Source organism: Melozone crissalis, unplaced genomic scaffold (genome assembly GCF_028551555.1).
Source record: "Melozone crissalis strain CALT ecotype California unplaced genomic scaffold, PUWL_Pcris_2 ptg000061l_1, whole genome shotgun sequence".
Taxonomy (NCBI): domain Eukaryota; kingdom Metazoa; phylum Chordata; class Aves; order Passeriformes; family Passerellidae; genus Melozone; species Melozone crissalis.
In genome coordinates, this window is record NW_026535839.1 from 11,465,249 (window position 1) to 11,477,915 (window position 12,667).

At 38.0% G+C, this 12,667-nt stretch overlaps 1 protein-coding gene across 4 annotated transcripts in view; it reads right to left on the bottom strand.

The window, feature by feature from the left end:
• The window catches only part of GABRB2 (gamma-aminobutyric acid type A receptor subunit beta2), a 135,565-nt gene that overhangs the window by 100,561 nt on the left and 22,337 nt on the right, over positions 1 to 12,667 (bottom strand). The gene's annotated exons all lie outside the window — the stretch shown is intronic.

Consider the following 12,667-nt stretch of genomic DNA (forward strand, 5'->3'; position numbering starts at 1 on the left):
GCTGGCCTACAGCATAACATGATTATCTACAGCAGCTCACAATTAACCAATTACACTTGGAATGCAGCGCTCTCACACACAATTATTTAGGAACTCACTGAAACATGAATTTAGTGTCTGCTTGTTTCAGCTATTCAGCAAGGAATATTTACAGCTGGAGATACACTCTGAGCCCGGGAGAATTAAAGACTCTTTAGATTAAATAGGAAAAAATACCTAAAACTAATTACAGCAAAATTTGCACAAACAGAAAGTAAATACAGTCAATAGTACCTCTATAATAATAAAACACCTAATAATAGCGCCATCTATAAAATAAAAGCACCTTTCCTAAGGAAAATATTAAGTGCTTAAAACTAAGCGTATCATTTAGGGTTCAACACAGGAACACTTCATCAAATCAATACTGTGAAGGGTCTTAAAAAAAAAAAACAAAAACAGATCCCTGGTACCAAACGAGGACAAACCAGGTAAATTCACAGGCAAAACCAGATCTTTCAGTTTCATGCCAGATCAGAGATTTTAGGCAAGAAGGTTGACACGTCTGCTAATCCTGCATCCAGTGAAATAATGGATTCACTTCAGAATAGGGCTTTGGAAAAAAAACCCAAACAAAACTTCTATGGATTTTTGATGCAGACAATCAAAAATGACAGTGACAATTCTGAGCTTCTCAGAACTGGAAATAAATGCGAGCCATTTAAAAATGGATTCTTCATTAGATTCTGTTTGATTCTTAGGTTTTATCTTGGTCCTTACTTCTCTAGATCAGGGGGCAAGAAAAGCCTTTTTGTACTTCATTTCATTTGCTTTTTATTTACATTGCTATCATACTTTGTAAAAAAGGTACCCATTAATCAATTAAATAAACAGTAAATACATTTTTTATTCCCTAGTCTAAGTTTATTCTAAATCCTTACCTGAGTGTGATTGCTTTGATTCAAATAGAAATAAAAATAAAAAAAACTACACGGCCCTGAACTTCTCTAATTTTTCTTAGCAAAAAAAAAAAAAAATTCTTTCTGCACCCTGCTATGTAAAAATGTATAATTGTAAATAAGTCTTTGGATGATTTAATCAAAAATGTACCCCTCCACATCACAGACCTCGCCTTTTATGATCACGTCATGTATTTAAAATTTAACCTCCTCTTCTACCCAGATGAAGTTACAACAAAACAGACAGAAGTACTAAATTACTGAGTATCATTCTTAAGGATATCATGACACTTTAGTACCATAACAGATAGGTTTTCATTACTTTAGAACATGACAATACAACAACTGCAGTGAGTGAGCTGGGAAAAGCTGCTATTTATAGGTCATTTTATAATTTCTACATTCAAGAACAGCCCAATCTCACAGGATATTCCTATTTAATAGGGAAACCTCAGTCTATTCATTACTTCATGCTTATTTGTAGCACAATAGCAATTTTTAACATTGATCTTAGTTCAGTATAATTAACCATTCTGCTTAGAATTAAACAGAAAACGAAAAAGAAGGGGTAAAAGAGGATTCAGATCCAACCACTGGATAATTTACACTATATCCACACATATTATCTGTTATTAACATTAAAAGTCACATTTGTAAAACCTGAATATTGAAATCCAATATTCTTGGCTGCCAGCCAACCATAGAAAACAGACAGGCTAATACTAAAGAAAACAAATTTTTATTCATTTACCTTCTGTTGGAAATGAACTGTGTAGTGAATTTTTTAGAAGATGAAAATTGTAATTGCTTTTATAATAAAGCTGAAAATTAAGGAGAAACAGATGGAAGACTAAAAGTTCTTTTTTGTAAGTGATAAGAGGATGATTCATAAGTATTTGACATAAGTTAAAATTACTTATGGAACAAATGTTTATGGAAAATGTTCTGCTTAGGACAATGTGCCATCATACAATCAGCAGTGAATTATTCCAATTGCCATCCCTAATCAAAAAGAGAAAAGGAAATAAACTAAGAAAGAAGAAAAAAATTGAAACTTGTTATTTTCTCTTGAACTCCAGTGACTTGTGTCTTCAAGTTCCACCTCAGGAACAGAGGGCACTATCAAAAGCATTGTACATCACAGTAATTCTATTAATTTGCAGTTTTGAGATCACTTTATAATGCCACTAAATAGTAATTAACTTCCTAAGGTCAGCTCAACAGAATGTGTGCAAAAAATTGGTGCCATGTAAGTGCATGAGATTCGTGGTGACCTTGTTGCACCAACCCCAAGGAAACACTATTTTTAAATCTCCATCTACTACTTCTACACAAAAATCGACAGGAAAGCCAATGATCTTACCCACACTTACATGGGTGCATATGACTTGAAATATATTAAGTGAACATCTTCACATACAGCTAAATACCTAAAGTAGATCAAAAAATACACAAATTAATTACTTCTCATTGTTTTCCTAATACTCTATCATGGAAAATGCAGCTACCTTCCAGATGATTGTTTTGTTCAGAGTAAATGGGCCAACACTTTGATTATGCAGTCAAGAGCTCTCTCTCTCTTTGACACTGATGATTTCCAGGCAGTGCAGCACCAGCCTTGCTGTAGGAGTAGAGCAGAACAAAACCCCAGTGGGTTGTTGTGGTCTTTAACAGCAGAGCAGGGGCCTGTCCATTCTGGTGTCATGTCAATCATGCTGAAACCCAGATCCAAATCCACAGGTAAACCCCAAATTGCATCGAGAGCCAATAATGCTGGAAAGCACATCTTAATTCATCTATGAATCTTTTGGTTTAAAATATACAGCTGAGTGCTGCTGTCTCTTCACAACACTTCCTCCTCCAGGTCACTTTCTCAATCACTCACAGATATATTACTATGCAATATAGGTATTTATAAAATGAGTTAATCATGTCACATGTGGAAGGGTTCATTGAGAATTTCAATAAAAGAGATAATTTTCAATATTTTATTAACAGTTAATAGGGGTTAGGGACTGATGTTTGGATGCTTCTATGCATTCATTTAACTTAGTTGTTCATATTTTGATTTTTATTTTCCTTGTAATGATCCATTTGCCTACATAATCTCTTTTTTTTCTGTCTTCCCGTAAAAATGGTATTTCAATGACTATATGAAAAAGTTATTGAAACCTAGATCACAATATTCCACATTACAATGCAAAATTGGTATGAGAAAATTGAGGAAATTTTCCAGACTACAGCACAGAATACAAAGTCTGAAAGAGCAACAATCCAAAACATCTTAAACAGCAAGTTTGAAAATGTCAGTTACAACACCTAAAACCCTCACCCTGATATATGTCTGATGAACAAGAACCAAACATCACACCTAAAAGCAAGAGGTGCCACTGCTACACATGAACAACAAGCCTAAACATGGACATGATAAAGATTTAGGAAATCACTTTGGTACCTCCAATTGACAGACCGCTTCCAATCTTTCACTGGTGGATTTTTCTGCATCTATTGCAGACTTAGCACCTCCTGTTCTGCATGGCTATTCTCTAAAGATATGACTTTGTTATGCCAAGCAAAGTTATCTGCAACTGGCTAAGGGTACTCCACATCTGGGACAAACCTGATAGCGACAGGACATTAACAATATTAGTTCCACAAAAATAAACCACATATTTGCATATTCAAGGAAGAAAAATTGCAATGAGGCAAATACAGGAATAGATGAGCACAAATTGTGGGGTTTGAGAATATAGGTCGTTCTACAGAGATCTCCAGATACAAATAACGTTTCAGATTTCAGCCACAGAACAGCCTGAGAAGTTTATTCTCTTTTTTATTTTTTTTCGATTTCCAAATCTAGTAGATGATTTTGCACCAACCACTTTAAGTTTGGCAAAAAAGAAAAATAAACACGCAAGAAAATTACTGCAGCACGTGGAAGGCTGGTATCACAACACATGGCATAACTCAGGACCTGATGCAGTGAGGGGTGACATCTGTGCCAAAAGCCTGCTGTTACCGAGGCTGAAATCCCAAAAAAAAACCAAAACAGAAAACAACAGAACCATACAACCCCCTATCATGATGCAGCTTTCAAAAAGGAGAAGGCTAGCTATGTGGCTTTCTAATTAAAGCCTTAAGATCCCACACACACTCTTCTAAAATCATCATAAAATTTTCCTTCTTCATTTGTTAATACCTTAAGAAAATCTTAACACAAACGTATCCCAATGAAGGGAAAAAGCACATCAACAGAATTAGCTGCATGAACTACCATAAACACTTCGTCTTCTGTATAGAAGGAAACACACCTGAAAATTTCTTTGTGCAATATGTGTTACTTAAGAGATAATGTCAATGAAATAGTGCATTGTTAGAGGATAATGGTCTCCTGCTGCTATTACAGGCAAGGCACAGCTAAGCCACTTGCAAAGCAAGGGACATTATTCCAATGACAATATTCTAGTACAAATGGCATTTCTACTACACTGAAGAGGGTACATTGATTCAATCATTTGATCTGATACTTGCTACTGTGACAGAGCAACAGCTGCTCAAAAGTGCTGCTCTAAAATTGCAGAGTTTGAACTGACCACCCACAGAACCTGCAGCCTTTGCACCATTTAATCCCAGCACATAAACATCAGCAAAGTCTTAAAATAACATTAGATTTATATTTTTATGGCCATTTGGCACATAGAGAAACTAAGACTCACCCTACCTTATAGTACAGCTTAGCAGAACAATTAGAAACAAAATGGAGAAATATTTAACCTTACAGGACACCTTCCTACTGGGGTTTGCACCATTTTCTAGCACATAAAAACTTGGATGTGCTTTATACCAGCAGCACCAAGAGTTTGCATCCTTTGAGCCTTCCAAATGAGGTATTCTAGATGCCAAAAAGAGGGCATGGAGACATCATATTTCCAGGACTTCACATAGCTAAACAGAGGAGATGGCTCTTGCCTTTAAGTTGTTGTTTATTTCTCACTCCTGCACAGGAGGGGCCTCAAGCTCTTGTAACTCAGATTTGTTCAGTCTCAGAAGCATGACTTTAAAAATGTTTAGTTTTTGAATTTTTACACTATGATGAACTCCTTGAAAAGGTCCTGCAACCCTTCTTCTCCTCAGGGCAAAGCAGATGACTGGAGTGAGGCTTCACATGTCCATGAAGCAGCTGTACCTTCAGAAATGCTTTCCAATTTCTTTAGGTGGATGGAGATTTGGGATGGGGAAGCCTAGTGCAAAAGAACTGTGATGGCAGGGTTTGTGGGTGATTGCCTTGGTGCCTGCCCATGGATCTCACTAAGCTGCAGTGGGTAGAAAGAGCAACTGCAGCCAGTGTCAGCTCATCAAGGGCCACCCTAAAACACACAGAGCACGGGCAAGCAGGGAGAGCAACAGCTGCATAGTGCTGTTGGAGACAGAAGCACTTATTCCATATTTAAAGGTAGCTTAAATGACTCTTCATATGAAAATGGAAACCCATCAGGCATTCCAGAGCCACAGAGGACAAGACGTCAGTGACAGCAGAGGCTCTTGGCTCTCCTCGCACAAATGTCTGCTGGTGAGGAAGGTCTGCCAGCGCTGCTGCCACTGCTGGCTCCTGGCACACAAATGAGGGGCAGCAGCATCTCCTCTGCCCCACACAGTGACCTGTGGGCCTGCAGGGCAGCTGGGCTCAGCAGTGTCACACCATCAGGAGCTGAAGATCCTGAGCCTTTCAGTTCCCAGCCCAGTACTTCAGCTCTGAATAAGCACCTCCAGGTTTCACAAAGAGCTGCCAACTGGCTGCTTTTCTTCCCTAACAGCTGGTGAGCTGCTTTCCCAACACAAACTTGACAGAGTGGATAAGCACCACAGTGCAATGCAAACTCAACCATGATTGGTTGTGTAAAAACATAACTGCAGAGCAATATACTAATTAAAGCAAGGATTCCCCTGTGGTCCAGGGGAATGGAGAAAAAATTAAACTTGACTATAACTCAGACACCAGGCGCTTGAGAACAAAGACACAAAAGTTCTGTTTCACATTTTAACAACTGAAAATATCTTGAACTTTGGGAGCTTAAGTCGCACGCTTATTCACAGCAAAACACAGACAATATACAGACAGTCATGGGAAGGAAAACCAAGACTGTTCTAATGATAATCATGTTCATTTCAGTAACTGATAGAAGAGTGCTACATTACAAACGTCATGACAGTGTTGATTTTTATAAGCTGGCTTCTAATAGTTCAATTTTTTTGGTACAATTGTCATTCAGCTTCCTCTAATGAACTACCACAGATCTCATGTTTAGAATTAAATGTTACTGTATAGCTTCAATTCTTCCTATTAGGAACTTCAAGCTCCACTATATTGCACAGAACTCTATGGCATTATTTTTGTCTTTCAGTTTGTATTTGAATTATGAGTAATTTCTCAGGGAGCTTCCACAATAAGAGAAAGCCCCAAATTTGTCACAAGTAAAATCATTCCTATTAATCAGTTATTAAGAGGCAACTTATGTCTTCAGCACCTATCCAGCTCAGACCAGGAAGTGGTACTGTGAAGGCAATGCAACATGAAATCTTGAAATGGTCCTCTCAAGGAACTCCAAAGTATACAGTCTTAATAAATTTTAAGTTTTCTTTAAGTTTTTTTTTCATTTGGGAGAGCAAATTAGGCCCAGGGCATTTTTATCCTCTTCTCTTTTTATGCAGACCTCATTTTATGGTCTAATGTTCATCTGGAGATTTGGTCATTAAACCTCAGTTATGTTCCTCTGCCTTCCACAAACTTCTGGGATCAGGAAGAAACCAGTTAAGGCATTCTGTAAGTTCACTATATTTCCCTGCTAGCAGAAGTATATTAAGTACATTATATGACTTGGAAATGCTAAAATTTGCTAGAATTTGACCAGAAATCTTACAATACTTAAATTTATCTCAGCAGACATCAAAATACCACCAATGCTCTCGAGGCAGACTAAAATTGCACGTGCTGCATGTTTGTGGTTTTGCTTGTCTTGATAAAGGATGGTTATTTCCTTTTTTATACTCCCTATGGCATAAGGTAATGTGGCAGCTAAAGTAAACAACACCAGACAGACTTAAAAATTGATCCTACAGTTCATTCTATGTGTTCCTAAGGGCTTCTCATTCATAGCACTCAAAGAGTAAAAGCATAATTTACCTTATGTGAGGTCAAGTTAATTATCTCACATTAAAGCCCCAGTGACCAATCTATAAAACAGCTGGTAGCATCTATTTTCAATTGCAAAACCATTGTCTATCTATCTTTTTTGTTTCCAGAACATTACATGCCATTTTTCTTGGTAATTTTTGCCTCATTAAAAGCTGACCTGACTGTCTTCAGATAATACTGCATTACTAATGTCAGAGCTAAATAGATTCTGTTATGGGCAAAAAGCACCTCCTATGGTTCTTACCAAACCATTTCAGATGGTTCAGAGCATCATCTAGCCATAAAATATGCTTATCCTTTCAGGTCTGTCTCGTTTTTAAAAAAATTCATTGTGCATATAACACCAAAACAGATGGAAACCTTTGCTGATACTAAATACATGAATACTAAGAGCCAAAGAAAACTCTTTTTCAGAGATGTATAATAATGTTACTGCTGCATGACTACACTTAGACATGACTATGTGGCAAAGTTTACCAAAATTATTTTCTCACTCATATTTCTGTGGATAAGAAGAGAGCTTTGATGAGAACAGAACTTACTCATTTTTCTAAAAATGCAATGCAACACCTTTCTTTCATTTTTCTGTCTCACATACTTCAAAAAGTCTAAAGCACTTCTGAAAATAATAACTTAAAACCTGCCACTGCTGCAGAAATGTTGAAGTGATATTATTGGTATACTACAGAAAGAAATCCTGTAATAGTAGCAATATGTAACAGGCGTAAAGGGTGCAAAGACAATGCCAAGTATTAATTTCAAAGCATGGTGATATATATTAATGAGGTACTGTGAAAAACTCCAAGTGTAAAAATTTGGGGATTACCACATATCAAAGGGGGAAAAAAAGTCAGAAAAGGTCATATGAAAATAAATTGGTGACCACATTTCTGTAGTCATAAATAAACTCCTTTAATCCTAAACTCAATGCCAACAAACTCATAGTGTGAAACAGAGCAGGATAATAAACAGCAAAGACCCTTAAACACAGGTGCTGCAGTACCACCAACCCAAATGCCTTCCCTCTGCTAAAATTAAACCACAGACATTTCCCTCTTTTCTTCTCACCATTTTGGATCATTCCCCCACAATAAAGATATGTTTTTCAGAGTACATAAAACTGTTCAGATTCCTCCTGCTTCAAATTAGGTGTGAAATTAACATACAGCATATACGTGGTAATTTGGCCACTGAGAATCTACAGGGGTGGATAGGGAAGTGTCCTGTAGTATTCTCAGTAATTCATGAAATGTCATTTCCTTTTGTAATATGCTTAAAAGCAATGTTTGAAAGAAAATTATCTCTTGAGCAATGCAAAACCAAATTCTGAAGCATCTACAGAAAAATAGTGATCAAAAATCTTTTGCCTGCTAAAGTAGCAGCTTTTCAGTTAATGTCTCCTCTAATAGAAGCCTTGCAGGGCAATGCAAATCTCTAAATAACATGTTTGTCTTCTCTCCAGAACCAGATGCTCGCATGAATTCTCCCTTGAAGCTAAATGACTCTCCAATCACCAAATTTTTACCCTAGTTAACATAACTGCAAATGCTCTCAGAAGTAAGTCAATTGAAAAACAAACAAAAACTCCAAAAACCAGAACCAAACCCCAAGTCCCTTAAAAATGGTGCTCAAGTAGCTCTTGAGGTCCAGACTTGTCTATCTTGACCATTCCTGTGTGCTGCTTTGGCTCAACAGGACATTTGTCTTTCTGAATCTCCTGTCCTTTAAGTAAGACCTCCCAAAAGCCACTTCAGAGAATTTATTACATAAATTACCCTTCTTTAAAAAAAAATTACTAAAACCCTGAATGGAATAGATTTTCCCAACTGTGATTATTTCTGCCATAGAACATTCTCAGGGATTCAGGTAAGATTGCAAGTTCCTCACCTTGTTGAATGAGTGAAGAAGGAGAATTATGCAGAAAGAGGGGAAACAAAAACAAAGAAAAGCCAGCATCTTTATTGTTACTGAGGTGAAAAATTAATTTACTTTCATCTGAGGCTTTGGATTTGGAACCACTGCTATTCAAGGCTTTCTAATACTTCTGAAAGCACGTAAGAAGCATATTGATTCCACTAAAATTTCTAATCTCAATGTTCCTCCAGACAAGCAGCAGCTTTGTCTGCCTGAAGATTTATCATGAGACAACAAAGAATATTACAGTGAGAAGAATGTAAATAGTTGTAAAAAATGTATCCCTTTCTCCACAAATATGGATAGACCAGACTGCCAAACTACCCAGCTTTGGGTCAGGCAAAAAATATTACTCCCACACATCCAAAAAATAAAACACTATTGTGAAATATAAACTATTATAGCCTTTATGACAGTGAAAACAAATGGTACATAAACTTGAATAAATCCCCTGTCATTGATTTCACTTGGGTAACATCATTAAAGGCTGGGGTTTTTTGTAATACAAATTTCACATAGTTGTGTTCTTCCTCTATTGCAGGATCTCTGAAAAATTACTTTTTTCTTCCTCCATAATAATTCTCCATCCCTTAACCAAATGGCTCCATTAAATATCTTCTTCGTTCTTGTTCAAGCTGTCTTTTTTTGTTTCACACCTCCTGAAGTGTGTCCCTGTACAGGTCCCCTCATTTCCATAGAGCCACTGGGAGCCTTACAGCAAGGTGTCTTGCATTCCTTACCTCCCACCTTCCAGCAATGTAATGGCTCTTGGCATCCCTGCTGCTTTTACTAATGACAGTATAGGAATGTTTCAGTGTCTATTTAAACTCCTCAGTGTTACAGGTTAAATTGTGATGTATAATAATAGCTCTGGAAAGAAATCTGCTGGTAATTAATGGCTTTATCCATACAATTACAGAGTCATGCCTTTTCCCAAAGTCCACTTGCCTCAGGTTCTTTGTGTGACAGCAGTAACTGCACAAATGTTACTGTGCAAATGTTATTGCCTGTGGACAGTGCTCTAAAACTCTCACTGCAAATTAAAGCCCCAGTAGGCTCAGACTGGGCCAAACACATAACAAGAGAATGGTCTATGCCTCAAAATGTTCATATCATACCATTCAACTGTTCCAAATTTCCAAAGCTGCATCCTCACAGACTTTGACCTCAAAAACCAGAAATGCTGTGCTTTTCAATTATACATAGCTCTTTCCATCTGAGTCATCAGTTTTGTCTGACTCCCCACAGGCCACCTGCTTGGCCTCCTCTTGTTGTGGTGCTCAGTTAAGTACCTATATGTACATTCTAAAATAGGTCTGACTCCCTCACCCAAATCACTCTCTAAACCAACCTCCCTGGTGTCATTTTGCACTTTTCAGCACTGGCCAGATGACTTCTTTCTTATTGTAGTACTTCTGAATTAAAATGCAAATTCATCCACAGGAACACTGTGGATCCATGTGCACAACAGAAAGCTCCAGAAATGACTGGTTGTTCAGTAGGAAGTAGAGGTCCCTTACATTTTAAAATCAACATTTTGTCTTTTGTCTCGACATGCATTTTATGCAACAAGGTTCAGAATATGGCAGGTAGATGAGAAAAATACACTTCAAAAGAAGAAACCCTCAAACTCTCTGTGGTTCTGACACAGATACCTGTGTCACCATTCACCTGCTTCTAAGGATGCTGCAAACTTGAAGAGACATGTGCTCATGAAACCACAGCTCTCATTTCCCATCAGAAAATCCTCAACAATCTCTCTACTAAAAGGTACGAGAAGTCATGAGTAAGAAATGGGGAACATTCCAGAAAGTGAATTCCCTGCAAACAGGAGGCAGCAGCTGCCAGGTCACAAGCCCACACTGAAGGGTGGGGAGCAAACGCAGGTGACCTTCAGAAGGAGAGCATGTCAGAAGCTCAAAGCAAAATCCAACTCTCTCTCTTTTTTACAAAGGTTAGCTAGGGGTTAGCAAGAACAAATGAAAAACCTGAACCTTGGCTTAGAGCACTTAATTCCTCCTATATACCTCCCAATTTATAAACTAAACATGTGACCAGAGAGGAAAAGGTGCAATTTCCCAAAAAGGGAACAGATTCACATTCAACACTGAAAAAAAATCCTAAAATCCTCATCTCCAAAATGTCCAGATAAACTAAAATATGAGGACAGAAAGGTAACACAGTTGATATGGCCAGTAAGATCAGTTATTAATTCATAGAGATTGCAGACAAAACAGATCTCTCTCCTTACTCTCATCACATCATGAATCAGTTATACATTGCTCACAGCAATAAAATGATGTCACTAATTCTAGTTTATTTTGTTAAACTTCATTCACTTCTTTAGCTCTTGGTTCACTTGACTTCTTGTCATAAAAATTAAAAGTAGAATTAAGAAACAAAGCACTTTTCTGACTACTAAACATCAGCTAAGAAAAACCGACAACATGAAAGCTAATGGCTTCTGCTCTAAAATGTGTATTTCACAGTTTTCAGACTCCAATGTTTTCATTCTTATCTCAACTGAAAACATTTCCACTGAGATATTATGCAAATGAAGTGTGGAAATAAAGACAAAATTTTCTACCATGAGGTCTATTTATGGAATGGAACCAGTCCACACTGATGCTGAGGAGGGGATTAAGGCATGCAGCTGTAGTCTAGAGGAACCATCCATCACTAAGAGCCTGCTGGTTTTATATGACTCACTTCACTTATACTTTTTTTTTAAACTTTAAATCCAAAGTCAATTACCAAGATACTGAAGCTTTCTTGAGCCACACTTTCCATATAATTAAGGTCCTCTGAAACAACAGTGATTTTTAATTGCATTGCAAACACAAGTTTGGAGTGTGTGCCCAAAAGCAGAGGTGACAATTTCTAATATAGAACACACTTCTGTCTTTCGTCACTACTTCCAATTTCCAATTCAGACCTGAGATACAAGAAGTAATTCCTGGGAAGCCCAGGAAGCCCAATTCCCATCAGGTCCAGCACATGCCATGAGGATGCTACACAGCTCTTGGTCCCTGAAAACAGTCCCACAGAGCTCAATGCACACGTTGATGATAACTAGTCTGCTCTCAGGAGAAGTGACAATTTCATCAGGAGTATAGATCTGGAATTATGTGACAACTCTAAAGTGCCAGAAGAGGTTTGGAGTGCAAGAATTTTTCTGGAGACTTTTAATATATGTTATACTGAGGTTTTCACGATACATAAGACAAATATTTCCTTAACCGAATAACAGAATATTCTGGATTAGAAGGGACTCACAAGGATCACCAAAGTCCAACTCCTGACCCTGCTCAAGACATCTCAAGGGTCACACTGTGTACCCAAGAGGGTTGTCCAAACTCTGCCTGAGCTCTGCCGGGCTGGGGCTGTGACCTCCTCCCTGGGGAGGCTCTGCAGCCCCCAGCCACCCTCTGGTGCAGAGCCTTTTCCTGTTTTCCAGGCTGCACCTCCCCTGACACAGCTTCAGGCCATCCCCTCAGGTCCTGGCACTGCTCACCTGAGCTTTCCCTCATGAGGAAGCTGCAGATTGCTTCAACCCTGGGTGCAGTTTTAATGGAAATTGGCTGCAGTCTGCCAGCACATCACTTGTCAGCTGCACATAGCC